The following is a 26,594-nucleotide window of genomic DNA, read 5'->3' as shown; positions in this document are numbered from 1 at the left end:
TGGATGGAGACGGTTTAGGGTCCAGGTGAGGGTACGAAAATGCTTTAGGGGGAGCGTGCGTGTGAGGGCGCGGGTTAGTGTTAGCGTACGGGTTAGGATTAGGGGACGGGTGACGGTCAGGCTTCGGGGAAGGGTTAGGGTTAGGGTTCGGGCTAGGGTTAGGGTTAGGGGATGGGGACAGTATAGGGTCCAGGTGAGGGTACGACAACGCTTTAGAGGGAGCGTGTGTGTGAGGGCGCGGTTTATTGTTACCGTACGGGTTAGGATTAAGGGACGGGTGAGTGTCAGGGTTCTGGGAAGTGTTAGGGTTAGCGTTCGGGATAGGGTTAGGGTTAGGGGACGGGGACGGTTTAGGGTCCAGGTGAGGGTACGACAACGCTTTAGGGGGAGCGTGCGTGTGAGAGCGCGTGTTAGTGTTAGCGTACGTGTTAGGATTAGGGGACGGGTGAGGTTCAGGGTTCGGCGAAGTGTTAGGGTTAGCGTTCGGTCTAGGGTTAGGGTTTAGGATACAGGTGACGGGACGGTTTAGGATGCAGGTGAGGGTACGACAACGCTTTAAGGGGAGCGTGGGTGTGGGGGCGTGGGTAGTGTTAGCGTACGCATTAGGATTAGGGTACGGATGAGGTTCAGGCTTCGTGGAAGTGCTAGGGTTAGGTTTCGGGCTAGGATTAGGATTAGGGGACGGGGACGGTTTAGGGTCCAGGTGAGGGTACGACAACGCTTTGGGGGAGTGTGCGTGTGAGGGAGCGGGTTAGTGTTAGCGTACTTGTTAGGATTAGGGGACGGGTGAGGGTCAGGCTTCGGCGAAGGGTTAGGGTTAGCATTCGGGCTAGGGTTAGGGATAGGGGACGGGGACGGTTTAGGATCCAGGTGAGGGTACGACAACGCTTTAGGGAGAATGTGGGTGTGGGGGCGTGGGTTAGTGTTAGCGTACACATTAGGATTAGGGTACGGGTGAGGGTCAGGCTTCGGGGAAGTGCTAGGGTTAGGGTTCGGGCTAGGGTTAGGGTTAGGGGACTGAGATGGTTTAAGGTCCAAGTCAGTGTACGACAACGCTTTAGGGGGAGCGTGCGTGTGTAGGTGCGGCTTAGTGTTAGCGTACGGGTTAGGATTAGGGGACGGGTGACGGTCAGGCTTCGGGGAAGGGTTAGGGTTAGGGTTCGGGCTAGGGTTAGGGTTAGGGGATGGGGACAGTATAGGGTCCAGGTGAGGGTACGACAACGCTTTAGAGGGAGCGTGTGTGTGAGGGCGCGGTTTATTGTTACCGTACGGGTTAGGATTAAGGGACGGGTGAGTGTCAGGGTTCTGGGAAGTGTTAGGGTTAGCGTTCGGGATAGGGTTAGGGTTAGGGGACGGGGACGGTTTAGGGTCCAGGTGAGGGTACGACAACGCTTTAGGGGGAGCGTGCGTGTGAGAGCGCGTGTTAGTGTTAGCGTACGTGTTAGGATTAGGGGACGGGTGAGGTTCAGGGTTCGGCGAAGTGTTAGGGTTAGCGTTCGGTCTAGGGTTAGGGTTTAGGATACAGGTGACGGGACGGTTTAGGATGCAGGTGAGGGTACGACAACGCTTTAAGGGGAGCGTGGGTGTGGGGGCGTGGGTAGTGTTAGCGTACGCATTAGGATTAGGGTACGGATGAGGTTCAGGCTTCGTGGAAGTGCTAGGGTTAGGTTTCGGGCTAGGATTAGGATTAGGGGACGGGGACGGTTTAGGGTCCAGGTGAGGGTACGACAACGCTTTGGGGGAGTGTGCGTGTGAGGGAGCGGGTTAGTGTTAGCGTACTTGTTAGGATTAGGGGACGGGTGAGGGTCAGGCTTCGGCGAAGGGTTAGGGTTAGCATTCGGGCTAGGGTTAGGGATAGGGGACGGGGACGGTTTAGGATCCAGGTGAGGGTACGACAACGCTTTAGGGAGAATGTGGGTGTGGGGGCGTGGGTTAGTGTTAGCGTACACATTAGGATTAGGGTACGGGTGAGGGTCAGGCTTCGGGGAAGTGCTAGGGTTAGGGTTCGGTCTAGGGTTAGGGTTAGGGGACTGAGATGGTTTAAGGTCCAAGTCAGTGTACGACAACGCTTTAGGGGGAGCGTGCGTGTGTAGGTGCGGCTTAGTGTTAGCGTACGGGTTAGGATTAGGGGACGGGTGAGGGTCAGGCTTCGTGGAAGGGTTAGGGTTAGGGTTCGGGCTAGGGTTAGGGTTAGGGGACGGGGACGGTTTAGGGTTAAGATGAGGATACGACAACGTATTAGGGTGAGCATGCGTGTGAGGGCGTGTGTTAGTGTTAGCATACGGGTTAGGATTAGCGGAGGGGTGAGGGTCAGGCTTCGGGGAAGGGTTAGGTTTACGGTTCAGGCTAGGGTTAGGGTTAGGGGACAGGGATGGTTTAAGGTCCAGGTAAGTGTACGACAACGCTTTAGGGTGAGTGTGCGTGTGAGGGCGCGAGTTAGTGTTAGCGTATGGGTTAGGATTAGGGGATGGGTGAGGGTCAGGCTTCGGTGAAGTGTTAGGGTTAGGGTTCGGGCTAGGGTTAGCGTTATGGGACGGGGACGGTTTAGGGTCCAGGTGAGGGTACGACAACGCTTTAATGGGAGCGTGCGTGTGAGTGCGCGGGTTAGTGTTAGCGTAAGGTTTAGGATTAGGGGACGTGTGAGGGTCAGGCTTCGTGGAAGTGTTAGGGTTAGGGTTCGGGCCAGGGTTAGGGTTAGGGGACGGGGACGGTTTAGGGTCCAGGTTAGGGAACGACAACGCTTTAATGGGAACGTGCCTGTGAGGGCGCGTGTTAGTGTTAGCGTCCGGTTTAGGATTAGGGGACGTGTGAGGATCAGGCTTTGGGAAAGGGTTAGGTTTAGGGTTTGGGCTAGGGTTAGGGTTAGGGGACGGGGACGGTTTAGGGTCCAGGTGAGGGTACGACAACCTGTTAGGGGGAGCGTGCATGTGAGGGCGTGGGTTAGTGTTAGCGTACGGGTTAGGATTAGGGGACGGGTGAGGGTCAGGCTTCGGGGATGGGTTAGGGTTAGGGTTCGGGCTAGAGTTAGGGTTAGGGGACGGGGATGGTTTAGGGTCCATGTGAGTGTACGACATCGCTTTAGGGTGACCGTGCGTGTGAAGGCGTGGGTTAGTGTTAGCGTACGGGTTAGAATTAGGGGACAGGTGAGGGTCAGGCTTCGGTGAAGGGTTAGGGTTAGGGTTCGTGCTAGGTTTAGGGTTTGTGGATGGAGACGGTTTAGGGTCCAGGTGAGGGTACGAAAATGCTTTAGGGGGAGTGTGCGTGTGAGGGCGCGGGTTAGTGTTAGCGTACGGGTTAGGATTAGGGGACGGGTGACGGTCAGGCTTCGGGGAAGGGTTAGGGTTAGGGTTCGGGCTAGGGTTAGGGTTAGGGGATGGGGACAGTATAGGGTCCAGGTGAGGGTACGACAACGCTTTAGAGGGAGCGTGTGTGTGAGGGCGCGGTTTATTGTTAGCGTACGGGTTAGGATTAAGGGACGGGTGAGTGTCAGGGTTCTGGGAAGTGTTAGGGTTAGGGTTCGGGATAGGGTTAGGGTTAGGGGACGGGGACGGTTTAGGGTCCAGGTGAGGGTACGACAACGCTTTAGGGGGAGCGTGCGTGTGAGGGCGCGTGTTAGTGTTAGCGTACGTGTTAGGATTAGGGGACGGGTGAGGTTCAGGGTTCGGCGAAGTGTTAGGGTTAGCGTTCGGTCTAGGGTTAGGGTTTAGGATACAGGTGACGGGACGGTTTAGGATGCAGGTGAGGGTACGACAACGCTTTAAGGGGAGCGTGGGTGTGGGGGCGTGGGTAGTGTTAGCGTACGCATTAGGATTAGGGTACGGATGAGGTTCAGGCTTCGTGGAAGTGCTAGGGTTAGGTTTCGGGCTAGGGTTAGGATTAGGGGACGGGGACGGTTTAGGGTCCAGGTGAGGGTACGACAACGCTTTGGGGGAGTGTGCGTGTGAGGGAGCGGGTTAGTGTTAGCGTACTTGTTAGGATTAGGGGACGGGTGAGGGTCAGGCTTCGGCGAAGGGTTAGGGTTAGCATTCGGGCTAGGGTTAGGGATAGGGGACGGGGACGGTTTAGGATCCAGGTGAGGGTACGACAACGCTTTAGGGAGAATGTGGGTGTGGGGGCGTGGGTTAGTGTTAGCGTACGCATTAGGATTAGGGTACGGTTGAGGGTCAGGCTTCGGGGAAGTGCTAGGGTTAGGGTTCGGGATAGGGTTAGGGTTAGGGGACTGGGACGGTTTAAGGTCCACGTCAGGGTACGACAACGCTTTAGGGGGAGCATGCGTGTGTAGGTGCGGCTTAGTGTTAGCGTACGGGTTAGGATTAGGGTACGGGTGAGGGTCAGGCTTCGGGGAAGGTTTAGGTTTAGGGTTCGGGCTAGGGTTAGGTTTAGGGGACGTGGACGGTTTAGGGTCAAGTTGAGGGTACGACAACGCTTTAGGGTGAGCGTGTGTATGAGGGTGTGGCTTAGTGTTAGTGTACGGATTAGGATTAGGGGACGGGTGAGGGTCAGGCTTCGGGGAAGGGTTAGGGTTAGGGTTCGGGCTAGGGTTAGGGTTAGGGGACGGGGATTCTTTAGGGTCCAGGTGAGGGTACGACAAGGCTTTAATGGGAGCGTGCGTGTGAGGGCGCGGGTTAGTTTTAGCGTACAGGTTAGAATTAGGGGACGGGTGAGGGTCAGACTTCGGGGAAGGGTTAGGTTTAGGGTTCGGGCTAGGTTTAGGTTTAGGGGACAGGGACAGTTTAGGGTCCAGGTGTGGGTTAGACAACGCTTTAGGAGGAGTGTGTGTGTGAGGGCGCGAGTTAGTGTTAGCGTACGTGTTAGGATTATGGGACGGGTGAGTGTCAGGCTTCGGGGAAGGGCTAGGATTAGGGTTCGGGCTAGGGTTAGGGTTAGGGGACGGGGAGAGTATAGGGTCCAGGTGAGGGTACGACAATGCTTTAGAGGGACCGTGTGTGTGAGGGCGCGGTTTAGTGTTAGCGTACGGGTTAGGATTAAGGGACGGTTGAGGGTCAGGCTTCGGGGAAGTGTTAGGGCTAGGGTTCGGGCTAGGGTTAGGGTTAGGGGACGGGGACGGTTTAGGGTCCAGGTGAGGGTACGACAACGCTTTAGGGGGAGCGTGCGTGTGAGGGCGCGTGTTAGTGTTAGCGTACGGTTTAGGATTAGGGGACGTGTGAGGATCAGGCTTTGGGAAAGGGTTAGGTTTAGGGTTTGGGCTAGGGTTAGGGTTAGGGGACGGGGACGGTTTAGGGTCCAGGTGAGGGTACGACAACCCGTTAGGGGGAGCGTGCATGTGAGGGCGTGGGTTAGTGTTAGCGTACGGGTTAGGATTAGGGGACGGGTGAGGGTCAGGTTTCGGGGAAGGGTTAGGGTTAGGGTTCGGGCTAAAGTTAGGGTTAGGGGACGGGGATGGTTTAGGGTCCTTGTGAGTGTACGACATCGCTTTAGGGTGACCGTGCGTGTGAAGGCGTGGGTTAGTGTTAGCGTACGGGTTAGAATTAGGGGACAGGTGAGGGTCAGGCTTCGGTGAAGGGTTAGGGTTAGGGTTCGTGCTAGGGTTAGGGTTTGTGGATGGAGACGGTTTAGGGTCCAGGTGAGGGTACGACAATGCTTTAGGGGGAGCGTGCGGGTGAGGGCGCGGGTTAGTGTTAGCGTACGGGTTAAGATTAGGGGACGGGTGACGGTCAGGCTTCGGGGAAGGGTTAGGGTTAGGGTTCGGGCTAGGGTTAGGGTTAGGGGACGGGGACAGTATAGGGTCCAGGTGAGGGTACGACAGCGCTTTAGAGGGAGCGTGTGTGTGAGGGCGCGGTTTATTGTTAGCGTACGGGTTAGGATTAAGGGACGGGTGAGTGTCAGGGTTCTAGGAAGTGTTAGGGTTAGGGTTCGGGATAGGGTTAGGGTTAGGGGACGGGGACGGTTTAGGGTCCAGGTGAGGGTACGACAACGCTTTAGGGGGAGCGTGCGTGTGAGAGCGCGTGTTAGTGTTAGCGTACGTGTTAGGATTAGGGGACGGGTGAGGTTCAGGGTTCGGCGAAGTGTTAGGGTTAGCGTTCGGGCTAGGGTTAGGGTTTAGGATGCAGGTGACGGGACGGTTTAGGATGCAGGTGAGGGTACGACAACGCTTTAAGGGGAGCGTGGGTGTGGGGGCGTGGGTAGTGTTAGCGTACGCATTAGGATTAGGGTACGGATGACGTTCAGGCTTCGTGGAAGTGCTAGGGTTAGGTTTCGGGCTAGGATTAGGATTAGGGGACGGGGACGGTTTAGGGTCCAGGTGAGGGTACGACAACGCTTTGGGGGAGTGTGCGTGTGAGGGAGCGGGTTAGTGTTAGCGTACTTGTTAGGAATAGGGGACGGGTGAGGGTCAGGCTTCGGCGAAGGGTTAGGGTTAGCATTCGGGCTAGGGTTAGGGATAGGGGACGGGGACGGTTTAGGATCCAGGTGAGGGTACGACAACGCTTTAGGGAGAATGTGGGTGTGGGGGCGTGGGTTAGTGTTAGCGTACGCATTAGGATTAGGGTACGGTTGAGGGTCAGGCTTCGGGGAAGTGCTAGGGTTAGGGTTCGGGATAGGGTTAGGGTTAGGGGACTGGGACGGTTTAAGGTCCACGTCAGGGTACGACAACGCTTTAGGGGGAGCATGCGTGTGTAGGTGCGGCTTAGTGTTAGCGTACGGGTTAGGATTAGGGGACGGGTGAGGGTCAGGCTTCGGGGAAGGTTTAGGTTTAGGGTTCGGGCTAGGGTTAGGTTTAGGGGACGGGGACGGTTTAGGGTCAAGTTGAGGGTACGACAACCCTTTAGGGTGAGCGTGTGTATGAGGGTGTGGCTTAGTGTTAGTGTACGGATTAGGATTAGGGGACGGGTGAGGGTCAGGCTTCGGGGAAGTGTTAGGGTTAGGGTTCGGGCTAGGGTTAGGGTTAGGGGACGGGCATTCTTTAGGGTCCAGGTGAGGGTACGACAAGGCTTTAATGGGAGCGTGCGTGTGAGGGCGCGGGTTAGTTTTAGCGTACAGGTTAGAATTAGGGGACGGGTGAGGGTCAGACTTCGGGGAAGGGTTAGGTTTAGGGTTCGGGCTAGGTTTAGGTTTAGGGGACAGGGACAGTTTAGGGTCCAGGTGTGGGTTAGACAACGCTTTAGGGGGAGTGTGTGTGTGAGGGCGCGGGTTAGTGTTAGCGTACGTGTTAGGATTATGGGACGGGTGAGTGTCAGGCTTCGGGGAAGGGCTAGGATTAGGGTTCGGGCTAGGGTTAGGGTTAGGGGACGGGGAGAGTATAGGGTCCAGGTGAGGGTACGACAATGCTTTAGAGGGACCGTGTGTGTGAGGGCGCGGTTTAGTGTTAGCGTACGGGTTAGGATTAAGGGACGGTTGAGGGTCAGGCTTCGGGGAAGTGTTAGGGCTAGGGTTCGGGCTAGGGTTAGGGTTAGGGGACGGGGACGGTTTAGGGTCCAGGTGAGGGTACGACAACGCTTTAGGGGGAGCGTGCGTGTGAGGGCGCGTGTTAGTGTTAGCGTACGTGTTAGGATTAAGGGACAGATGAGGGTCAGGCTTCGGCGAAGGCTTAGGGTTAACGATCGGTCTAGGGTTAGGGTTAGGGGACGGGGACGCTTTAGGATGCAGGTGAGGGTACGACAACGCTTTAAGGGGAGCGTGGGTGTGGGGGCGTGGGTTAGTGTTAGTGTACGCATTAGGATTAGGGTCCGGGTGAGGTTCAGGCTTCGTGGAAGTGCTAGGGTTAGGTTTCGGGCTAGGGTTAGGATTAGGGGACGGGGACGGTTTAGGGTCCAGGTGAGGGTACCACAACGCTTTGGGGGAGCGTGCGTGTGAGGGCGCGGGTTAGTGTTAGCGTACGTGTTAGGATTAGGGGACGGGTGAGGGTCAGGCTTCGGGGAAGTGCTAGGGTTAGGGTTCGGGCTAGGGTTAGGGTTAGGGGACTGAGATGGTTTAAGGTCAACATCAGAGTACCACAACGCTTTAGGGGGAGCGTGCGTGTGTAGGTGCGGCTTAGTGTTAGCGTACGGGTTAGGATTAGGGGACGGGTGAGGGTCAGGCTTCGGGGAAGGGTTAGGGTTAGGGTTTGGGCTAGGGTTAGGGTTAGGGGACGGGGACGGTTTAGGGTCAAGGTGAGGGTACGACAGCACATTAGGGTGAGCATGCGTGTGAGGCGGTGTGTTAGTGTTAGCATACGGGTTAGGATTAGCGGACGTGTGAGGGTCAGGCTTCGGGGAAGGGTTAGGTTTAGGGTTCAGGCTAGGGTTAGGGTTAGGGGACAGGGATGGTTTAGGGTCCAGGGAAATGTACGACAACGCTTTAAGGTGAGTGTGCGTGTGAGGGCGCGAGTTAGTGTTAGCGTATGGGTTAGGATTAGGGGATGGGTGAGGGTCAGGCTTCGGTGAAGTGTTAGGGTTAGGGTTCGGGCTAGGGTTAGGGTTATGGGACGGGGACTGTTTAGGGTCCAGGTGAGGGTACGACAACGCTTTAGGGTGAGAGTGCGTGTGAGGGCAGCGGTTAGTGTTAGCGTACGGGTTAGGATTACGGGACGGGTGAGGGTCAGGCTTCGGGGAAGGGTTAGGGTTAGGGTTCGGGCTACGGTTAGGGTTAGGGGACGGGGAAGGTTTAGGGTCCAGGTGAGGGTACGACAACGCTTGAGGGTGAGCGTGCGTGTGAGGCCACGGGTTAGTGTTAGCGTACGGTTTAGGATTAGGGGACGTGTGAGTGTCAGGCTTCGGGGAAGGTTTAGGGTTAGGGTTCGGACTAGGGTTAGGGTTAGAGGACGGGGAATGTTTCGGGTCCAGCTGAGTGTACGACAACGCTTTAGGGTGAGCGTGCGTGTGAGTTTGCGGGTTAGTTTTAGCGTACGGGTTAGGATTAGGGGACGGGTGAGGGTCAGGCTTCGGGGAAGGGTTAGGGTTAGGGTTCGGGCTAGGGTTAGGGTTAGGGGACGGGGACGGTTTAGGGTCCAGGTGAGGGTACGACAACGCTTTAGGGGGAGCGTGCATTTGAGGGCGCGTGTTAGTGTTAGCGTACGTGTTAGGATTAAGGGACGGATGAGGGTCAGGCTTCGGCGAAGGCTTAGGGTTAACGTTCGGTCTAGGGTTAGGGTTAGGGGACGGGGACGGTTTAGGATGCAGGTGAGGGTACGACAACGCTTTAAGGGGAGCGTGGGTGTGGGGGCGTGGGTTAGTGTTAGTGTACGCATTAGGATTAGGGTCCGGGTGAGGTTCAGGCTTCGTGGAAGTGCTAGGGTTAGGTTTCGGGCTAGGGTTAGGATTAGGGGACGGGGACGGTTTAGGGTCCAGGTGAGGTTACCACAACGCTTTGGGGGAGCGTGCGTGTGAGGGCGCGGGTTAGTGTTAGCGTACGTGTTAGGATTAGGGGACGGGTGAGGGTCAGGCTTCGGGGAAGTGCTAGGGTTAGGGTTCGGGCTAGGGTTAGGGTTAGGGGACTGGGATGGTTTAAGGTCAACGTCAGAGTACCACAACGCTTTAGGGGGAGTGTGCGTGTGTAGGTGCGGCTTAGTGTTAGCGTACGGGTTAGGATTAGGGGACGGGTGAGGGTCAGGCTTCGGGGAAGGGTTAGGGTTAGGGTTTGGGCTAGGGTTAGGGTTAGGGGACGGGGACGGTTTAGGGTCAAGGTGAGGGTACGACAGCGCATTAGGGTGAGCATGCGTGTGAGGCGGTGTGTTAGTGTTAGCATACGGGTTAGGATTAGCGGACGTGTGAGGGTCAGGCTTCGGGGAAGGGTTAGGTTTAGGGTTCAGGCTAGGGTTAGGGTTAGGGGACAGGGATGGTTTAGGGTCCAGGGAAGTGTACGACAACGCTTTAAGGTGAGTGTGCGTGTGAGGGCGCGAGTTAGTGTTAGCGTATGGGTTAGGATTAGGGGATGGGTGAGGGTCAGGCTTCGGTGAAGTGTTAGGGTTAGGGTTCGGGCTAGGGTTAGGGTTATGGGACGGGGTCTGTTTAGGGTCCAGGTGAGGGTACGACAACGCTTTAGGGTGAGAGTGCGTGTGAGGGCAGCGGTTAGTGTTAGCGTACGGGTTAGGATTACGGGACGGGTGAGGGTCAGGCTTCGGGGAAGGGTTAGGGTTAGGGTTCGGGCTACGGTTAGGGTTAGGGGACGGGGAAGGTTTAGGGTCCAGGTGAGGGTACGACAACGCTTGAGGGTGAGCGTGCGTGTGAGGCCACGGGTTAGTGTTAGCGTACGGTTTAGGATTAGGGGACGTGTGAGTGTCAGGCTTCGGGGAAGGTTTAGGGTTAGGGTTCGGACTAGGGTTAGGGTTAGAGGACGGGGAATGTTTCGGGTCCAGCTGAGTGTACGACAACGCTTTAGGGTGAGCGTGCGTGTGAGTTTGCGGGTTAGTTTTAGCGTACGGGTTAGGATTAGGGGACGGGTGAGGGTCAGGCTTCGGGGAAGGGTTAGGGTTAGGGTTCGGGGTAGGGTTAGGGTTAGGGGACGGGGACGGTTTAGTGTCCATGTGAGTGTACGCCAACGCTTTAGGGGGAGCGTGCATTTGAGGGCGCGGGTTAGTGTTAGCGTACGGGTTACGATTAGGGGACGTGTGAGGATCAGGCTTCGGGGAAGGGTTAGGGTTAGGGTTAGGTTTCGGGCTAGGGTTAGTGTTAGGGAACGGGGACGGTTTAGGTTCCAGGTGAGGGTACGACAACGCTTTAAGGTGAGCGTGCGTGTGAGGGCGTGGGTTAGTGTTAGCGTACGGTTTAGAAAAAGAGGACGGGTGAGGGTCAGGCTTCGGGGAAGGGTTACCGTTAGGTTTCGGGCTAGGGTTAGGGTTAGGGGACTGGGACGGTTTAAGGTCTAGGTGAGGGTACGACAATGCTTTACGGGGAGCGTGCGTGTGAGGGCGCGGGTTAGTGTTAGCGTACGGGTTAGGATTAGGGGATGGGTGAGGGTCAGACTTCGCGGAAGGGTTAGGGTTAGGGTTCGGGCTAGGGTTACGGTTAAAGGACGGGGACGGTTTAGGGTCCAGATGAGGGTACGACAACGCTTTAGGGTGAGCGTGCGTGTGAGGGCGCGGGTTAGTGGTAGCGTACTGGTTAGGATTAGGGGACGGGTGAGGTTCAGCCGTCGGTGAAGTGTTAGGGTTAGGGTTAGGGCTAGGGTTAGGGGACAGGGACGGTTTAGGGTCCAGGTGAGGGTACGACAATGCTTTAATGGGAGCGTGCGTGTGAGCGCGCGGGTTAGAGTTAGCGTACGGTTTAGGATTAGGGGACGTGTGAGTGTCAGGCTTCGGGGAAGGGTTAGGGTTAGGGTTCGGGCTAGGGTTCGGGTTTGGGGACGGGGACGGTTTAGGGTCCAGGTGAGGGTACGACAATGCTTTAATGGGAGTGTGCGTGTGAGGGCGCGTGTTAGTGTTAGCGTACGGGTTAGGATTAGTGGACGGGTGAGGGTCAGGCTTCGGGGAAGGGTTAGGATTAGGGTTTGGGCTAGGGTTAGGGTTAGGGGACGGGGACGATTTAGAGTCCAGGTGAGGGTACGACAACCCGTTAGGGGGAGCGTGCGTGTGAGGGCGTGGGTTAGTGTTAGCGTACGGGTTAGGATAAGGGGACGTGTGAGGGTCAGGCTTCGGGGAAGGGTTAGGGTTAGGGTTCGGGCTAGAGTTAGGGTTAGGGGACGGGGACGGTTTAGGGTCCAGGTGAGTGTACGACATCGCTTTAGGGTGAGCGTGCGAGTGAAGGTGCGGGTTACTGTTAGCGAACGAGTTAGCATTAGGGGACAGGTGAGGGTCAGGCTTCGGTGAAGGGTTAGGGTTAGGGTTCGGGCTAGGGTTAGGTTTAGGGGATGGAGACGGTTTAGGGTCCAGGTGAGGGTACGACAACGCTTTAGGGGGAGTGTGCGTGTGAGGGCGCGGGTTAGTGTTAGCGTACGGGTTAGGATTAGGGGACGGGTGAGGGTGAGGCTTCGGGGAAGTGTTAGCCTTAGGTTTCAGGCTAGGGTTAGGGTTAGGGGACGGGGACGGTTTAGGGTCCAGGTGAGGGTACAACAACGCTTTAGGGGGAGCTTGCGTGTGAGGGCGCGGGTTAGTGTTAGCGTACGGGTTAGTATTAGGGGACGGGTGAGGGTCAGGCTTCGAGGAAGGGTTAGGGTTAGTGTTCGGGTTAGGGTTAGGGTTAGGGGACTGGGACGGTTTAGGGTCCAGGTCAGGGTACGACAACGCTTTAGGAGGAGCGTGCGTGTGAGGGCGCGTGTTAGTGTTAGCGTACGCGTTAGGATTAGGGGACGGGTGAGGGTCAGGCTTCGGGGAAGTGTTAGGGTTAGGGTTCGGGCTAGGGTTAGGGTTAGGGGACTGGGACGGTTTAAGGTCCATGTCAGAGTACGACAACACTTCAGGGTGAGTGTGCGTGTGAGGGCGCAGGTTAGTGTTAGCGTACGGGTTAGAATTAGGGGACGGGTGAGGGTCAGGCTTCGGGGAAAGGGTTATGTTTAGGGTTCGGGCTAGGGTTAGGGTTAGGGGACGGAGACGGTTTAGAATCCAGGTGAGTGTACGACAACGCTTTAGGGTGAGCGTGCATGTGAGGGTGTGGGTTAGTGTTAGCGTACGGGTTAGGATTAGGGGACGGGTGAGGGTCAGGCTTCGGGGAAGAGTTATGGTTGGGGTTCGGGCTAGGGTTAGTGTTAGGGGACGGGGACGGTTTAGTGTCCAGGTGAGGGTTTGACAACCCTTTAGGGGGAGCGTGTGTGTGAGGGCGCGTGTTAGTGTTAGCGTACGGGTTAGGATTACGAGACGGGTGAGGGTCAGGCTTCGGGGAAGGGTTAGGTTTAGGGTTCGCGATAGGGTTATGGTTAGTGGACGGGGACGATTTAGGGTCCAGGTGAGGGTACGACAACGCTTTAGGGGGAGCGTGTGTCTGTGGGCTCGGGTTAGTATTAGCGTACGGGTTAAGATTAGGGGACGGGTGAGGGTCAGGCTTCGGGGAAGTGTTAGTGTTAGGGTTCGGGCTTGGGTTAAGGTTAGGGGACGGGTACTGTTTAGGGTCCAGGTGAGGGTACGACAACGCTTTAGGGTGAGCGTGCGTGTGAGGGCGCGGGTTAGTGTTAGGGTACGGTATAGGATTAGGGGACGGGTGAGGGTCAGGCTTCGGGGAATAGTTAGGGTTAGGGTTCGGGCTAGGGTTAGGGTTAGGGGACGGGGACGCTTTAGGGTCAAGGTGAGGGTACGACAACGCATTAGGTTGAGCGTGCGTGTGAGGGCGTGTGTTAGTGTTAGGGTACGGGATAGGATTACGGGACGGGTGAGGGTCAGGCTTCTGGGACGGGTTAGATTTAGTGTTCAGGCTAGGGTTAGGGTTAGGGGATGGGGACGGTTTCGGGTCCAGGTGAGGGTACGACAACTCTTTAGGGTGAGCGTGCGTGTGAGGGCGCGGGTTAGTGTTAGCGTATGGGTTAGGATTAGGGGACGGGTGAGGGTCAGGCTTCGGTGAAGTGTTAGGGTTAGGGTTCGGGCTAGGGTTATGGTTATGGGACGGGCACGGTTTAGGGTCCAGGTGAGGGTACGACAACGCTTTAATGGGATCGTGCGTGTGAGGGCGTGCGTTAGTGTTAGCGTACGATTTAGTATTAGGGGACATGTGAGGGTCAGGCTTCGGGGAAGGGTTAGGGTTAGGTTTCGGGCTAGGGTTAGGGTTAGGGGACGGGAACGGTTTAGGGTCCAGGTGAGGGAACGACAACGCTTTAATGGGAGCGTGCGTGTGAGGGCGTATGTTAGTGTTAGCGTACGGGTTAGGATTAGGGGACGGGTGAGGGTCAGGCTTCGGGGAAGTCTTAGGGTTAAGGTTCGGGCTAGAGTTAGGGTTAGGGGACGGGGACGGTTTAGGGTCCAGGTGAGTGTACGACATCGATTTATGGTGAGTGTGCGTGTGAAGGCGCGGGTTAGTGTTAGCGTACGGGTTAGTATTAGGGGACGTGTGAGGGTCAGGCTTCGGGGAAGGGTTAGGTTTAGGGTTCGGGCTAGGGTTAGGGTTTGGGGACGGGGACGGTTTAGGGTCCAGGTGAGGGTACGACAACGCTTTAATGGGAGCGTGCGTGTGAGGGCGCGTGTTAGTGTTAGCGTACGGGTTAGGATTAGGGGACGGGTGAGGGTCAGGCTTCGGAGAAGGGTTAGGGTTAGGGTTTGGGCTAGGGTTAGGGTTAGGGGACGGGGACGGTTTAGGGTCCAGTTGAGTGTACGACATCGCTTTAGGGTGAGCCTGCGTGTGAAGGCGCGGGTTAGTGTTAGCATACGGGTTAGGATTAGGGGACAGGTGAGTGTCAGGCTTCGGCGAAGTTTTAGGGTTAGGGTTCGGGCTAGGGTTAGGGTTAGGGGACGGGGACGGTTTAGGGTCCAGGTGAGGGTACGACAATGCTTTAGCGGGAGCGTGCGTGTGAGGGCGCGAGTTAGTGTTAGCGTACGTGTTAGGATTAGGTGACGGGTGAGGGTGAGGCTTCGGGGAAGGGTTAGGTTTAGGCTTCGGGCTAGGTTTAGGTTTAGGGGACAGGGACGGTTTAGGGTCCAGGTGAGGGTTAGACAACGCTTTACGGGGAGTGTGCGTGTGATGGCGCGGGTTAGTTTTAGCGTACGGGTTAGGATTATGGGACGGGTGAGTGTCAGGCTTTGGGGAAGGGTTAGGGTTAGGGTTCGGGCTAGGGTTAGGGTTAGGGGACGGGGACAGTATAGGGTCCAGGTGAGGGTACGACAACGCTTTTGACGGAGCATGTGTGTGAGGGTGCGGTTTAGTGTTAGCGTACGGGTTAGGATTAAGGGACGGTTGAGTGTTAGGCTTCGGGTAAGAGTTAGTGTTAGGGTTTGGGCTAGGGTTAGGGGACGGGGACGGGGACGGTTTAGGGTCCAGGTGAGGGTACGACAACTCTTTAGGGGGAGCGTGCATGTGAGGGCGCGTGTTAGTGTTAGCGTACGTGTTAGGATTAGGGGACGGATGAGGGTCAGGCTTCGGCGAAGGCTTAGGGTTAGGGTTCGGGCTAGGGTTAGGGTTAGGGGACGGGGACTGTTTAGGATCCAGGTGAGGGTACGACAACGCTTTAGGGAGAGCGTGCATGTGAGGGTGCGGGTTAGTGTTACCGTCCGCGTTAGGATTAGGGGACGGGTGAGGGTCAGGCTTCGGGGAAGGGTTAGGGTTAGGGTTCGGGCTAGGGTTAGGGTTAGGGGACGGGGACGGTTTAGGGTCCAGGTGAGGGTATGACAACAATTTATGGTGAGCGTGCATGTGAGGGCGCGGGTTAGTAATAGCGTACGGTTTAGGATTAGGGGATTGGTGAGGGTCAGGCTTCGGCGAAGGCTTAGGGTTAGGGTTCGGGCTAGGGTTAGGGTTAGGGGACGGGGACGGTTTAGGATCCAGGTGAGGGTACGACAACGCTTTAGGGGGAGCGTGGGTGTGGGGGCATGGGTTAGTGTTAGCGTACACATTAGGATTAGGGTACGGGTGAGGGTCAGGCTTCGGGGAAGTGCTAGGGTTAGGGTTCGGGCTAGGGTTAGTGTTAGGGGACTGGGACGGTTTAAGGTCCAAGTCAGTGTACGACAACGCTTTAGGGGGAGCGTGCGTTTGTAGGTGCGGCTTAGTGTTAGCATACGGGTTAGGATTAGGGGACGGGTGAGGGTCAGGCTTCGGGGAATGGTTAGGGTTAGGGTTCGGGCTAGTGTTAGGGTTAGGGGACTGGGACGGTTTAGGGTTCAGGTGAGGGTACGACAACGGTTTAGGGGGAGCGTGCGTGTGAGGGCGCGGGTTAATGTTTGCGTACGGGTTAGGATTAGGGTACGGGTGAGGGTCAGGCTTCAGGGAAGGGTTAAGTTTAGGTTTCGGGCTAGGGTTAGGGTTAGGGGACGGGGACGGTTTAGGGTCCAGGTGAGGTTACGACAACGCTTTAGGGTGAGCGTGCGTCTAACGGCGCGGTTTAGTGTTAGCGTACGGGTTAGGATTAGGGGACGGGTGAGGGTCCGGCTTCGGGGAAAGGTTAGGGTTAGGGTTCGGGCTAGGGTTAGGGTTAGGGGACAGGGACGGTTTAGGGTACAGGTTAGGGTACGACAACGTTTTAGGTGGAGCGTGCGTGTGAGGGCGTGGGTTAGTGTTAGCGTACGGGTTAGGATTAGGGGACGGGTGAGAGTCAGGCTTCGGGGAAGGGTTAGGGTTAGGGTTCGGGCTAGAGTTAGGGATAGGGGACGGGGACGGTTTAGGGTCCAGGTGAGGGTACGACAACGCTTTAGGGTAAGCGTGCGTTTGAGTGCGCCGGTTAGTGTTAGCCTACGGGTTAGGATTAGGGGAAGGGTGAGGGTCAGGCTTCGGGGAAGTGTTATGGTTAGGGTTCGGGCTAGGGTTAGGGTTAGGGGACGGGGACGGTTTAGGGTCCATGTGAGGGTACGACAACGCTTTAGGGGGAGCGTGGATGTGAGGGGGCGGGTTAGTCTTAGCGTACGGGTTAGGATTAGGGGACGGGTGAGGGTCAGGCTTCGGGGAAGGGCTAGGGTTAGCGTTCGGGCTAGGGTTAGGGTTAGGGGATGGGGACGGTTTAGGATCCAGGTGAAGGTATGACAACGCTTTAGGGGGAGCGTGCGTGTGAGGGCGCGGGTTAGTGTTAGTGTACGTGTTAGGATTAGGGCACGGGTGAGGGTCAGGCTTCGGGGAAGGGTTATGGTTAGGGTTCGAGCTAGGGTTAGGGTTAGGGGACTGGGACGGTTTAGGGTCCAGGTGAGGGTACGACAACACTTTAGGGGTAGCGTGCGTGTTAGGGCGCGGGTTAGTGTTAGCGTATGGTTTAGGATTAGGGGACGGGTGAGAGTCAGGCTTCGGGGAAGGGTTAGGGTTAGGGTTCGGGCTAGGGTAAGGGTTAGGGGACAGGGATGGTTTAGGGTCCAGGTGAGGGTACGACAACGCTTTAGGGTGAACGTGCGTGTTAGGGAACGGGTTAGTGTTAGCGTACGGGTTAGGATTAGGGGACGGGTGAGGGTCAGGCTTCAGGGAAGGGATAGGGTTAGGGTTCGGGCTAGGGTTAGAGTTAGGGGACGGAGACGGTTTAGGGTCCAAGTGAGGGTACGAAAACGCTTTAGGGTGAGCGTGCGTCTGAGGGCGAGGGTTAGTGTTAGCGTACGGGTTAGGATTAAGAGACGGGTGAGGGTCAGGCTTCCGGGAAGGGTTAGAGTTAGGGTTCAGACTAGGGTTAGGGTTAGGGGACGGGGACGGTTTAGGGTCCAGGTGAGGGTACGACAACGCTTTAGGCGGAGCATGCGTGTGAGGGCGTGGGTTAGTGTTAGCGTACGGGTTAGGATTAGGGGACGGGTGAGGGTTAGGCTTCGGGGAAGGGTTAGGGTTAGGATTCGGGCTAGGGTTAGGGTTAGGGGATGGGGACGGTTTAGGGTCCAGCTGAGGGTACGACAACACTTTAGGGGGAGCGTGTGTGTGAGGGCAAGGCTTAGTGTTAGCGTACGGGTTAGGATTACGGGACGGGTGAGGGTCTGGCTTCGGCAAAGTGTTAGGGTTAGGGTTTGGGCTAGGGTTAAGGTTAGGGGACGGGGACGCTTTAGTGTCCAGGTGAGGGTACGACGCTTTAGGGGGAGCGTGCGTGTGAGGGCGCGGGCTAATGTTAGTGTACGGGTTAGGATTAGGGCACGGGTGAGGGTCAGGCTTCAGGGAAGGGTTAGGGTTAGGGTTCGGGCCAGGGTTAGGGTTAGGGGACGGGGACGGTTTAGAGTCCAGGTGAGGGTACGACAACGCTTTAGGGGGAGCGTGCATGTGAGGGCGCGTGTTAGGATTAGCGTACGGGTTAGGATTAAGGGACGGGTGAGGGTCAGGCTTCGGGGAAGGGTTAGGGTTAGGGTTCCGGCTATGGTTAGGGTTAGGGGACGGGGTCGGTTTAGGGTCCAAGTGAGGGTACGACAACGCTTCACGGGGAGAGTGCATGTGAGGGCGCTGGTTAGTGTTAGCGTACGGGTTAGCAATAGGGGACGGGTGAGTGTCAGGCTTCGGGGAAGGGTTAGGGTTAGTGTTTGGACTAGGGTTAGGTTTAGGGGACGGGGTCGGTTTAGGGTCAATGTGAGGGTACGACAACGCTTTAGGGGTAGCGTGCGTGAGAGGTCGCGGGTTAGTGTTAGCGTACGGGTTAGGATTAGGGGACGGGTGAGGGTCAGGCTTCGGGGAAGGGTTAGGGTTAGGGTTCGGGCTAGGGTTAGGGTTAGGGGACGGGGACGGTTTAGGGTCCAGGTGAGGGTACGACAACGCTTTACGCGGAGCATACGTGTGAGGGCGCGGATTAGTGTTAGCGTACGGGTTAAGATTAAAGGACGGGTGAGGGTCAGGATTCGGAGAAGGGTTAGGGTTAGGGTTCGGGTTAGGGTTAGGATTAGGGGACGGGGACGGTTTAGGGTCCAGGTGAGGATACTACAACGCTTTAGGGGTAGCTTGTATGTGAGGGAGCGGGTTAGTGTTAGTGTACGTGTTACGATTAGGCGACGGGTGAGGTCAGGTTTCGGGGAAGGGTTAGGGTTAGGTTTCGGGCTAGGGTTAGGGTTAGGGGACGGGGAAGGTTTAGGGTCAAACTAAGGGTACGACAACGCTTTAGGGTGAGCGTGCATGTGAGGGCGTGGGTGATTGTTAGGGTACGGCTTAGGATTAGTGGACGGGTGAGAGTCAGGCTTCGGGGAAGTGTTAGGGTTAGGGTTCGGGCTAGGGTTAGGGTTAGGGGACGGGGACGGTTTAGGGTCCAGGTGAGGGTACGACAACGCTTTAGGGGGAGCGTGCGTGTGAGGGCGCGGGTTAGTGTTAGCGTACGGGTTAGGATTAGGGGACGGGTGAGGGTCAGGTTTCGGTGAAGGGTTAGGGTTATGGTTCGGGCTAAGGTTAGGTTTAGGGGATGGGGACGGTTTAGGGTCCAGTTGAGGGTACGACAATGCTTTAGGGGGAGCGTGCGTGTGAGGGCGCCGGTTAGTGTTAGCGTACGGGTTAGGATTAGGGCACGGGTGAGGGTCAGGCTTCGGGGAAGGGTTTGGGTTAGGGATCGGACTAGGGTTAGGGTTAGGGGACGGGGTTGGTTTAGGGTCCATGTGAGGGTACGACAACGCTTTAGGGGGAGCGTGCGTGTGAGGGCGTGGGTTAGTGTTAGCGTACGGGGTAGGATTAGGGGACCGGTGAGGGTCAGGCTTCGGGTAAGTGTTACGGTTAGGGTTATGGCTAGGGTTAGTGTTAGGGGACGGGGACGGTTTAGGGTCCAGGTGAGGGTACAACAACGCTTTAGGGGGTGCGTGCGTGTGAGGGCGCGGGTTAGTATTAGCGTACGGGTTAGGTTTAGGGGACGGGTGAGGGTCAGGCTTCGGAGAAGGGTTAGGGTTAGGGTTCGGGCTAGGGTTAGGGTTAGGGGACGGGGACGGTTTAGGGTCCAGGTGAGGGGACGACAACGCTTTAGGGGGAGTGTGCGTGTGAGGGAGTGGGTTAGTGTTAGCATAAGGGTTAGGATTAGGGGACGGGTGAGGGTCAGGCTTCGGGGAAGTGTTAGGGGTAGGGTTCGGGCTAGGGTTAGGGGACGGGGACGGGGACGGTTTAGGGTCCAGGTGAGGGTACGACAATGCTTTAGGGGGTGCGTGCGTGTCAGGGTACAGGTTAGTGTTAGCGTACGGGTTAGGATTAGGGGACGGTTGAGGGTCAGGCTTCGGGGAAGTGTTAGGGTTAGGGTTTGGGCTAGGGTTAGGGTTAGGGGACGGGGACGGTTTAGGGTCCAGTTGAGGGTACGTCAACGCTTTATGGGGAGCGTGTGTGTTAGGGCGCGGGTTAGTGTTAGTGTACGGGTTAGGATTAGGGGACGGGTGAGGATCAGGCTTCGGGGAAGTGTTAGGGTTAGGGTTCGGGCTAGGGTTAGGGTTAGGGGACGGGGACGGTTTACGGTCCAGGTGAGGGTACGACAACGCTTTAGGGGGAGTGTGCATGTGAGGGTGCGGGTTAGTGTTAGCGTACGGGTTAGGATTAGGGAACGGGTGAGTGTCAGGCTTCGGGGAAGGGTTTTGTTTAGGGTTCCGGTTAGGTTTAGGGTTAGGGGACGGGGACGGTTTAGGGTCCAAGTGAGGGTACGACAACGCTTCACGGGGAGAGTGCGTGTGAGGGCGTGGGTTAGTGTTAACGTACGGGTTAGGAATAGGGGACGGGTGAGGGTCAGGCTTCGGGGAAGGGTTAGGGTTAGGGTTCGGACTAAGGTTAGGGTTAGGGGACGGGGTCGGTTTAGGGTCCATGTGAGGGTACGACAACACTGTAGGGGGAGCGTGCATGTTAGGGCGTGGGTTCGTGTTAGCGTACGGGTTAGGAATAGGGGAAGGGTGAGGGTTAGGCTGCGGGGAAGTGTTAGGGTTAGAGTTCGGGCTAGGGTTAGGGTTAGGGGACGGGGAAGGTTTAGGGTCCAGGTGAGGGTACGACAACGCTTCAGGGGGAGCGTGCGTGTGAAGGCGCGGGTTAGTGTTAGTGTACGGGTTAGGATTAGGGGACGGGTGAGGGTCAGGCTCCGGGGAAGGGATAGGGTTAGGGTTCGAGCTAAGGTTAGGGTTAGGGGACTGGGACGGTTTAGGGTCCAGGTGAGGGTACGACAAAGCTTTAGGGTGAGCGTGCATCTGAGGGCGTGGTTTCGTGTTAACGTACAGGTTAGGATTAGGGCAAGGGTGAGGGTCAGGCTTCGGGGAAGTGTTAGGGTTAGGGTTCGGGCTAGGGTTAGGGTTAGGGGACGGGGACGGTTTAGGGTCCAGGTGAGGGTACGACAACGCTTGCGGGGGAGCGCGCGTGTGAGGGCGCGGCTTAGTGTTAGCGTACGGGTTAGGTTTATGGGACGGGTGAGGGTCAGGCTTCGGCGAAGTTTTAGGGTCAGGGTTCGGGCTAGGGTTAGGGTTAGGGGACGGGGACGGTTTAGGGTCCATGTGAGGGTACGACAACGCTTTAGGGGGAGCATGCGTGTGAGGGCGCGGGTTAGTGTTAGTGTACGGTTTAGGATAATGGACGGGTGAGGGTCAGGCTTTGGGAAATGGTTAGGTTTAGGGTTCGGGCTAGGGATAGGATTAGGGGAAGGGGACGGTGTAGGGTCCAGGTGAGCGTACGACAATGCTTCATGGTGAGCGTGCGTGTGAGGGCGCGGGTTAGTGTTAGCTTACGGGTTAGGATTAGGGTATGGGTGAGTGTCAGGCTTCGGCGAAGTGTTAAGGTTAGGGTTCGGTCTAGGGTGAGGGTTAAGGACGGGGACGGTTTAGGGTCCAGGTGAGGGTACGACAACGCTTTGGGGGAGCGTGCGTGTGAGGGAGCGGGTTAGTGTTAGCGTACGGGTTAGGATTAGGGGACGGGTGAGGGGAAGGCTTCGGGGAAGGGTTAGGGTAAGGGTTCGGGCTAGGGTTAGGGAACGGGGACGGGAACGGTTTAGGGTCCAGGTGTGGGTACGACAACGGTTTAGGGGGAGCGTACGTGAGAGGGCATGGGTTAGTGTTAGCGTACGGGTTAGTATTAGGGGACCGGTGAGGGGAAGGCTTCGGGGAAGTGTTAGGGTTCGGGCTAGGTTTAGGGTTAGGGGATGGGGACGGTTTAGGGTCCAGGTGAGGGTACGACAACAGTTTAGGGTGAGCGTACGTGTGGGGGCACGGGTTAGTGTTAGCGTACGGCTTAGGATTAGGGGACGGGTGAGGGGAAGGCTTCGGGGAAGGGTTAGGTTTAGGGTTCGGGCTAGGTTTAGGGTTAGGGGACTGGGACGGTTTAGGGTCCAGGTGAGGGTACGACAACGGTTTAGGGGGAGCGTACATGTGAGGGCACAGGTTAGTGTTAGTGTACGGGTTAGGATTTGAGGACGGGTGAGGGGAAGGCTTCGGGGAAGGGTTAGGGTTAGGGTTCGGGCTAGGGTTAGGGTTAGGGGACGGGGACGGTTTAGGGTCCAGGTGAGGGTATGACAACGGTTTAGGGGGAGCGTACGTGTGAGGTCACGGGTTAGTGTTAGCGTACGGGTTAGGATTAGGGGACGGGTGAGGGGAAGGCTTCGGGGAAGTGTTAGGGTTAGGCTTTGGGCTAGGGTTACGGTTTGGGGACGGGGATGTTTTAGGGTCCAGGTGAGGTTACGACAACAGTTTAGGGTGAGCGTACGTGTGAGGGCACGGTTTAGTGTTAGAGTACGGCTTAGGATTACGGGACGGCTGAGGGGAAGGCTTCGGGGAAGGGTTAGGGTTCGGTCTAGGTTTAGGGTTAGGGGACGGGGACGGTTTAGGGTCCAGGTGAGGGTACGACAACGGTTTAGGGGGAGCGTATGTGTGATGGCATGGCTTAGTGTTAGCATACGGCTTAGGATTAGGGGACGGGTGAGGGGAGGGCTTAGGGGAAGTGTTAGGGTTAGGGTTCGGGCTAGGGTTAGGTTTAGGGGATGGGGACGGTTTAGGGTCCAGTTGAGGGTACGACAACGGTTTAGGGGGATCGTACGTGAGAGGGCACGGGTTAGTGTTAGCGTATGGGTTAGGATTAGGGGACGTGTGAGGGGAAGGCTTCGAGTAGGTTTAGGGTTAGGGTTCGGGTAAGAGTTAGGTTTAGGGGACGGTGACGGTTTAGGGTCCAGGTTAGGGTACGACAACTGTTTAGGGGGAGCGAACGTGTGAGGGCACAGGTTAGTGTTAGTGTACGGGTTAGCATTAGGGGAAGGGTGAGGGGAAGGCTTTGGGGAAGGGTTAGGGTTAGGGTTCGGGCTACGGTTAGGGTTAGGGGACGGGGACCCTTTAGGGTCCAGGTGAGAGTATGACAACCGTTTAGGGGGAGCGTACGTGTGAGGGCACGGGTTAGTGTTAGCTTACGGCTTAGGATTAGGGGACGGCTGAGGGGAAGGCTTAGGGGAAGGGTTAGGGTTAGGGTTCGGGCCTGGGTTAGGGTTAGGGGACCGGGACTGTTTAGGGTCCAGGTGAGGGCACGACAGCGGTTTATGGGTAGCGTACGTGTGAGGGCACGGCTTAGTGTTAGCATACGGCTTAGGATTAGGGGACGGGTGAGGGTAAGGCTTCGGGGAAGGGTTAGGGTGGATCATACTCTGGGTTCCACATGCATGTTTTAGCTGAAGGAAGAATCCCTGAAACCTGGAGAGTTGAGACCCGTGGAATGGGTACCATGCAATATGACTTCAAAGGGTCTTCATTTGCTCACCGAACCTCTCCAATCCTATCACTGCTGCGTTTATGCCCCTGTACACACGCTTGATTCTCTTTCGGAGACATAACAATCCATAGGTTTTAAGATACTTACTAGTCAGGTACATTCTTAGGCGTTTAATATGGGGTGTTGAGTCCATTTCGTTGAGCAAGGAGTAGCTCTTGTCTATTCCATATTTGGCTTAAGGAACTTTATCTGTGCTCATTTCAATCTCTGGTTTTATGCAGCACTCCAACTCACCTTTCCCCTTAAGCAAGCATAAGTTGGTTTTCTAAATTTGAGACCCTGTTCTGTTTTGTAATCCAGTTCCTGTGTAGCCAAGTTTACATTCCGTGTATTAGTGATATCATATGATGTTACTTTTTCTGTGTGACTTATTTCACTTAGAATCATCATACCTGAATCCACTCATTATGCTGCTAAAGGCCTGATGACATAGGTTTCATTGCTGAGTGACATTGCATTGTACGTAATTACCACAACTTCTTTATCCATTTTTCACTTTCTGCGATATTGAACTTGTACCGTAAATGAGGTTCTTGTAAACAGAGCCGTCCCAAACTTTGGGGTGGCTGTGTCTTTTTGATTTTAATTTCCCTAAGCTATAGGACCATAAGTGGAAGTGCCCTAGGCTCTGTTGCTTTGTTTTTTAGATGTTTCAGGAAACACCATACACTTCTCCCGAGTGGCTGTTGGCAATTTACATCCCGCCCATCAGCATAACAAGGCTCCCAGTTCTCCATGGCCTGTCCTGCCTTTCTGGATTTTACACTTTTCTCAGATGGCCCTTTTGACCGGGGGGAAGTGAGACTTCATTGTAGTGCAGATTTCCTTTGCAAGCTTGCTTGGTTGGCCAAAAAGGGCGTATGCGTTTTTTCCTGAATATATTCAGGAAAAAACGTATACGCCCTTTTTGGCCAAGTGCATCATTGTCGACGTTCTGCCTCTTTTCCTATGCTTTAAATGCAATTCCAGTCTACCTCCTGAAATCGGTTTCTTGCAATTCTGCGTTGCTTTCAATGCCTCTTCATAGCCTTACCTCAATATATTTTTTGAATATAGTTGGCCTTTATAACTCTGCAGGTTTTTGAATTGCAGTGGCGCTTAGCTCCATTTCTCAGCTCTTATTTTTGTGATCTTGCCTCATAACCACAGGATTCCTTCAGGCCCTATTCTTCTTCTGGGGCACCTTGCTGTGCCTTTGGTTTATTCTTCTTACTGATGTGAAATTAGAGTGACATGTGCCCATTGAAACCGCTACAGCTAGTTTCTCACTGGTTCCCCCTATTCCCATTCATCCTCCGCACTAACTGCAGACTGTGCGATACCAGAACTTAAAGGCATTGACTCTCCATGTGGGGATGTTTTTAATAAAGCGGCTGGAATGTCGATCCGGAGTCCCAGGAGAGGAAATATGAGGTGCATTTTAGAAACCTTTCCCGATCATATGGTATACCAGTCGCTGGGTTTCCCAAGCATGGTTTAGCTGTAGGAAGATTCCCTTCAACCTGGAGTGTTGGGACCCTTGGAATGAGTAGCATGAAGTATTGCATTAAACTTTTGGCAGTTGCTCACCAAAGCTCACCAATCCTCTCAGCCCCAAGTGTCCAGCCTTATGTCTTATCCAGCTGTGGGTTTATATGTGGTCAATCCAGGTTGCATCACAGCCCCTGAGCGAATTTTGTAGAATTTTTCTCTCTTTCATTGTTTCTGCGTTTTGTTTTTAAAATTTATTTCTATAATGGGGTTTAGCTCATTTTCACTGCTGTGTTTGTGCCGCTCTGCACACACTTGATTCCCTTATGGAGATATATCAATACATGGGTTTTAAGATTCTTATTACTCAGATATATTTCTCTGCGGTGTATAGGGTGTGTTGTGGCCAGTTCATTGAGCAAGGTGTAGATCTTGTCTAATATCTATTTGGTTTATTGAACGGTATTTGTGCTAATTTCAAACTCTGGTTTTATGCATCACCCCACCTCTCCTTTCCCCTTAAGCTGACATAAGTGTGTTTTCTAAATGTGAGACACTGTTCTGTTCTGTAATTCATTTCTTGTGCAGCCATATTTACCCTCCCTCTATAAGTGATATCTTATGATATGTTTCTTTTTCTGTTTGACTTATTTCAAGTAGTATTATCGGACCTAAATCCACTCTTTATCCTTCTACTAGCCTTATTACATTGATTTCATGGTGAAGAGATATTCCATTGTACATAAGTACCACATCTTCTTTATCCATTGTTCTCTTTCCTGGGATATTTAAGGTGTACTGAAGTTGAGGTTCTTGTAAACAGAGTAGCCCTAAACTGTGGTGTGCTTGTGTCTTGTTGATTTTTAGACTTCCCTAGATATACTCCCATGATTGGAAGTGTCCTATGCTCTGTAGCTCTCTTTTTTAGATGAATTAGGAACCACCATACACTTCTCCAGAGTGGCTCTCGGCAGTTCACACACTGCCCATCAGCGTATAAAGGCTCCCTGTTCTCCATGGCCTGTCCTGCATTTCTGGTTTTTATAATTTTTTAGGATGGCCCTTTTGACCGGTGGGAAATGAGACTTCTTTGTTGTGCACATTTGCATTGCTTGCTTGCTTTGTTGCCCATAAAGTGCGTATGCGTTTTTTCCTGGATATAATCAGGAAAAAACGCATATGCCCTTTTGGGCCAACTGCGTCATTGTCGAAATTCTGCCGCTTTTCATGTGCTTTAAAGACGAGTCCAATCTATCTCTTGAAATCTGTTTCTTGCAATTCTGTCTTGCATTCAGATCCTCTTCTTTGCCTTACCTCAACATAGTTTTGGACGTTAGTTTTCATTTATAACTCTGCAGGTTTGTGAATTGCAGTGACCCTGAGCTCCATTTTTTAAGTTGCTCTTTTGTGAGCTGGCCTCAAACCCGCAGGATTGCTTCAGGCCCTATTTTGCCTCCGGCGAGGCGGGCTGAGCCTTTTTCAATTCTTATTCTTAATGGGAAATTAGAGTGATATGTGCCCGTCCAAACCCCTACAACTGTTCTCTCATTGGTTCCCCCTCTTCCCGTTCATCCTCCTCACAATTTGCAAAATGTGTGAAACAGAAGTTGAAATGTGCTGATTCTCCAAGTGGGGAGATTCTAAGTAACATGGCTGGAATGGTGAACAGGAGCACCAGGAGAGGATAAATGAGCTGCATTTTAGACACATCTCCCGATCACATGGTGTACAGTCCTCTGGGTTTTCCATGCATGTTTTAGCTGTAGGAAGATCCCTTGAACCTGCAGATTTGGGACCCATTGAATGGGTACCAGGTAGTATTACTTTAAAGGGTGTGCATTTCCTCACCCAACCTCACATTTCTCTTAGCTCGAACAGTTTCCAGCCTTATGTCTCATCCTGCTGTGGGTCTAGATGTGTTCAATCCATGTTGCATCACCGTCCCTGAAGAAAAGTTGTAAGAGGTTTTCTCTGTCTCTCTGTCGTTTATTTTTTTCAATT

Source organism: Pseudorca crassidens, chromosome 2 (genome assembly GCF_039906515.1).
Source record: "Pseudorca crassidens isolate mPseCra1 chromosome 2, mPseCra1.hap1, whole genome shotgun sequence".
NCBI lineage: Eukaryota > Metazoa > Chordata > Mammalia > Artiodactyla > Delphinidae > Pseudorca > Pseudorca crassidens.
The sequence above is the reverse complement of the archived record's forward strand: the minus strand, read 5'-3'. Positions refer to the sequence as shown.